Source organism: Austrofundulus limnaeus, unplaced genomic scaffold (assembly GCF_001266775.1).
Source record: "Austrofundulus limnaeus strain Quisiro unplaced genomic scaffold, Austrofundulus_limnaeus-1.0 Scaffold4, whole genome shotgun sequence".
Classification (NCBI taxonomy): Eukaryota; Metazoa; Chordata; class Actinopteri; order Cyprinodontiformes; family Rivulidae; genus Austrofundulus; species Austrofundulus limnaeus.
The window spans coordinates 6,249,841-6,255,789 of record NW_013952406.1 but is presented as its reverse complement, the minus strand read 5'-3'; positions in this window follow the sequence as shown (position 1 = coordinate 6,255,789).

Genomic DNA, 5,949 nt, shown 5'->3' with positions numbered 1-5,949 from the left:
ATTATTATTATTATTATTATTATTATTATTATTATTATTATTGTTTCCATCCATCCATCATCTTCCACTTTATCTGAAGTCGGGTCGTGGGGGCAGCAGCTTGAGCAGGGAAGCCCAGACCTCTCTTTCCCCAGCCACCTCTTCCAGCTCTTCTGGGAGGACTCCAAAATGTGTTCTGGGTCTTCCTGGGGGGTCTCCTCCCAGTTGGACATGCCTGAAGCAGCTCCCTAGGGAYGCYCCCAGGAGGCATCCTTGCTCAAACCACCTCAACTGGCTCCTCTCGATGTGGAGGAGCAGCGGCTCTACTCTGAGTCTCTCCTGGATAACTGAACTTCTCACCCTGTCTCTAAGGGAGAGTCCAGCTGCCACGCAGAGAAAACTCATTTCGTCTGCTTGTGTTCGTGATCTTGTTCTTTCGGTCACTGCCCAAAGTTTGTGGCCAAAGCTGAGGGTAGGAACTTTGCCTTACAGCTCAGCTCCCTCTTCACCACAACAGACCGGTACAGAGTCCACAAAACTGCAGAAGCTGCACTGATCCGTCTATCAATCTCACGCTTCATTCTTCCCTCACTCGTGAACAAGACCCKGAGARACTTGAACTGCACTTGAGGCAGAACTTCACCCCCAACCTGGAAAGAGCGATCCACCCTTTTCCGACTGAGGACCATGGACCCAGATTTGGAGGTGCCGATCCTCATCCCATCCGCTTCACACTCTGCTGCGAACTACTCCAGGGAGAGCTGGAGATCCTAAGCTTTATGGTGAGTTGAAACACAACATCACTGTTTACAGCAGATTCAATAAGGCCGTTTGATGTTTGTAAAAGACCTTAACATTTAAATGTTAGGAATCATGAATAAAAGCCTACAATATTAATAGTTGTTTTGCAGAACTTGAAAAAATGTGTGTCCCTAAAAGTTAACTGACTTTTTCAACATGAGACAGTAAAAAAGACAGATCACCATAGTTTAATTAAAAATAAATAAGAATAAAACTAAGAACACAGCAGTGTTTACAGAGTTTTTTTTAATGTTGAATGCGCTCCAGCCAAGCAACTAAACAAGCAAGTTTTTTTTAAGCGCAAGTGTTTAAAAGCACACTTAAAACAAGATCACTTTTTACGATCAAACATTTTCCTAGTCATCTTAAATCTTTAAAGCACCTCGGTTTTCTGCACACAAGGCCAGGAGAAGTCAGCGAAGTGTGGCTGTGAAAGTCTGTAATGATGCAAGGCTATCTGAGATTTACTGAAGATAAACGCGAGCCCGAGAAAGTGTGCTGCTCTTCCAGTTACTGCAGCGCCACCTTCTTGTACAAACGGCTGGAAAAGGTTTAGGAAAGAAAGTGTTTGCTGGCAGACACCTTTCTTAAAAAATGTGGTCTGGCAGCCCATAAAACAACTGGAGATAGCACAGCAGCAGGAATGAGAAAACTCATAAAAAATTAGATAGGAAGAGAAATGTGTTTATTAATTTTTGTCGTATTTCTTGTTGAGGTTCGTCGATGTGAACCTCAGGATGACACTTCTTGGAGGTGTTTGTTCTTTGTTCGATTTGAAGTTCAAAACAAACATTTATGTGAGGATTAATCGGTTTAATTTGTTGCTGCGTTTCTGGCGTTTATCGCACGTGTAGCTTGGCTCCATCTCCGAAAGGAGCCATCAGTGGGTTTGGCAGGGATCTTGTAGAGCGGCCGGCCGCTCTGGGCTGCGGTCCAAACTGATGCCGTCGGATGAAAAACACCCAAACTCTGAGTCAAGCCAGGCTTTGCAGCGAGGCCACAGCTTCCTTTGGCCAGGCCACGGCGCAGTCACCGGGCCAGCCATTACACATGTATGCGTATCACCACATTTCCCAGCACTTCATACGAAAACAAAACTGAAAGGAAACCTAAACATCAGGAGGATTAAGGATTCCAAAGCTCGGTTTCATGTGTCAAATTCCAGATGACTCATAACCTTAGCAGTGAGCCTGATCTAGACAACGATAAAGCAAGTTTGTTTCAGAGCAAAAACGAAAGAAGATTGTATTTAGGCTGTAATCGCTGAAATTCTTCAGCTTGTGCACACACGATTAACAGGAGTCAGAGAAATGCACAATTATTTGGAATGAGTTGAGGTTATCAGAGATCAAACAAAAATGAGAAAATGTGCTAGCAGAGTCACCTTCTTGTGCAAAGGGCGGCTAATGTTTTAGCAAAAACGTTATTTACCGGCAGGTGATTTTCATGAACATTTGATCTGGCTGCTCGTAAAGAAAATGTTGTGATGAAGAGCTGTCAAAATGTGCGCGGATACCTTCCTCGATAAAGATAACGCAAACGCAAGGATGAGGGAAAATGGCGATGAGAAAGATAGCGATAATTCCCATATCAAGGAGCTGTGTCGGGAAGTTTTTAGCTGCAGATTTCCAAGGAAAAAAAAAATTCTAGGACCACAAGTAAAAAAACTCATTTAACTGTAATTAATGGCAGCATAAAGTGTGCCTGATACAGCGTTGATATGAAGCAGCAGATAACAGAGCTATGAGGAAGGATCGCAACTCAAATCAAACCCTTTCATAGTTTTTTATTGCTTCATTCCAACCCCCTGAGGCCAGAATCGCTCCGATTCCAGGCAACAGTTTGTACACTGATCACGCCTGTTGGGATGTGCGTGCTTATGACATCGATTTCAACAGGAAGCCAGAGAATAATGATTAGCACATGTTTAGGATCACTAGAGTGCCACAACCAAGAATTTGTCACTCCGTGTGTATTTGATTTGTTTGCTTTTTTCTTTTCTCTCCTCACAGACTGACAGATTCACTTTTGAGAAAGAAGAAAGAGGGCCTCCGCCTCTTTTCAAACATCTTGGCTCACTTTATCTGATTTAGTTTCCAGCCAATGGTGCTCCTCCATTTGGTCACGGTTCATTCTGGAGTTTTAGTGTTTAAAACTAGAGATGTGAAGGATATATGTATGGCAGAAAGATTGTCTGGTGGGATCCCTCATAGCATCTGTCCTGAATATTTCACAGCAGGAGCGTCAAACTCCTTTTCACTGAGGGCCACGTGAGCGTTACGGTGGCCCTCGGAGGGCCAGTTGGAATTAACTTTGAAGTTTTGTGTTTGGCTTCGACTAAACACGAACTGTCACGTTCTTTGTCTCTTCACTGAGCATCAACAAACAATAAKTGAGCTCTAGGCTATTTCATGTTAGAAACAGGGTTTTAACATGTTTTCTCATAAACACTGAAAAGTACTATGTGAACGTCTGACTAAATGTGAAAACAAAATACAGAAATACTATTAAAAGTAAAGTAAAGAGAGTTTTGCTCACTGCTGAGTTGTGGTAAGTCTTGATTTCTGAACTCACCCACTTTCTGAAAGGAAATTCCCACTGGAGAGGGCGTTCCAGTGTAAATTCACAACATGTAAGTGGAAAGGTCCCACTTCCCGGTACAAGTGGGCTGCAGTAAAAGTAGCTGGTGGAAATACAGTGAAATGGAGATTTTACACTGCAAATTTTGCTGGTTACATTTGAACCCTGTGCACCTCCACTTAATAGTGGGATGCCAGGGTAAAATAAGTAACATGCGTTACGGGAAATGTAGTTTATGGCTAATCTTGGTCTTAAAATGCCTGTGACATCACTTTTTTGTAATAAAGATAATTGCATTTTTTGAAAAATAACAATAGCAAAAACAAATCCTGCACACTGAGATGAACACTTGTTGACATATTCACAAGTGAAGCAACAGGAAGTGATGTCAAATGGGATTGTCTGCATGTGCGTAGAACATCGTTACAATGGCTAACGACACAGACTGAGGATAATTCGATATTCCTTTAGATTAGTTTGAGTCACCATCAAGATACATGAAGAAGAGTCTGAGTTCAAACAATATTGTTTCAATAAACCAAAGAGTTTATATTATTAAGGAGTTCCCCTTTGATGTCACTTCCTGTTTCACTTTGGCTGAGCCAACATCAAAAGAAAATATGCCATTTATGTGACAAAATGGGTAAAATCCTGTGTATTATGCCAAGTTTCTTAAATATTGAGATGTTTTCTTTGACTTTTTGTATTTGAAGATATGCATGCCACAGGCACTTTAAAACAGCATACTTTATGTTAGGACATTCGTACATCTCTGAAGCTCTCATGGGCCACATTTTACACACGGTCCTCAAGTTTGTCTCTGAGTTTGATGAACACAATACTGTTGTGCATTTCCATGTTCCCTGTTAGCATAAAGTCTTCTCCCTACTGTCTGTTTAACACGATCCTGCACTGTGTGTGATCCTTTGAGCATGGCTCTGGGTACGCAAGGAATCCTCTCCAGCTCCTCCTTCTAGGTCTGTGCAGTGTAATCTGATGGTTTCTCACTGGCGAAACACAAACACCAGCTTTGGCGCACTGAACGCAGCCCAGAGAGGAAGAAAAACACAACTCACACCCAGGAAAAAAAAGGGGAATCCATCTGCAGGAGGAACAGCAATCCCACTTCTTTTTACTGTGCACCGAGCCGTGCATCTGACACAAACGTCTCTGCAACGTAAACAGACTGAAATTAAGGGCCTAACATTCCATGACAGAATCAGCAGCTGCCTTTAAACTAAAATCATGTAGTGTTGTGGCACGATTTACCAAGAATGCAGAAACACGTTGGAATAAATGCACAGAAAGTCTGCGTGTATGGTCGTCAAATGATTTAATCTGAGCAACAACAAACAGAAGTCAATCAGCTAAGTCTGTTGTGTTGTAGCTAGCTCCTTAGCGGAGAGCGGCCGATAATATAACATCATGTGACATGCTTACAACCAATCACAGATCGCCAACTGTAACCARCTAACCAATGACAGGACTGTCAGCCTGGAAACACCTTATCAGAATTAAAGAGGTCGTGCATCGCTGGAGTCTTGAAATCTGGGTCGATAGAGTAAAACAGCCGAAACTAGTTAATCATAGACATGATTACTGGACAGCGTCAAGGTAGAACAGATATACATAATTATTCCATAACAATAGCAATTTTGGTCAAATCTTGCAAAATACCTAATGTTTTATCTCATACAAAAGTGTGAAATCTCACAAAATATGTTCGTTATCCATTTTAGTGCTTAAAATTCATTAGTTGTGGCAGCCATCTTGAATGGGGCTGATTTTAAAGTTAATGCATTAATGTTTTACTTTCTGAGCATTTTCATTTAAATATGTCCTCTGGTTTATGAGATATTTTGCTAACAGTACAGAAAAACGACCAGCATTTTGCAGCTTGATGTTCTGTCAGCAGCCGAGTGCTGCAAAGCATCGAGAACTTTTAAAAGAAAGTTTTCAAAACGTAAATAGACGTTTGTTGAGATGGGCTTTCTCTCACATCCGGAAGGACTGGTTTCAAAGTGTCAACGTTTTCTTTTTCTTTCTTGTTTTGGTATAAACCAAGGGGCGTTCCCTCATTCCTTCTTATTCCCACATGTGAAATTGCCTGTCAAGCTGTCCGGCGATGACGTCCTCCAGGCTGTCGAGCCAGGGATAACGGGTCCAAAACCCAATCCCTAATTCGCTGGCGTCACTCTCGTGTTTGCTGCTGGAGACGAACCAAAAAGAGCGAGTCATCCGACCACTCCTGCAAATGGAGCTCAGCAGTGCACACACACACACACACACACACCGCAGCTGAGGCTGACTCACTGTCACAGAACAGCAAACCATAACACTGACACGGTGAAGTCTAAATTTGACTCAAATTATTTGAAAATAACCAAAATCAAAGAGCAAACTGCAACTTGGCATCCAGAGTCTTTGACGCMGATAATTGATTCTACAACTATGATAGTGGAGTCAGTTTGATTTGCTTTTCCAATCATGAGTAGCATTCCACTTGTTAGAATAACTAAAGAATCACCGTAACGACACAGTGGTTGTTTGTTTGTTTTTTGGTCAGCTGTTCAGCTTGAGGTAATGCTT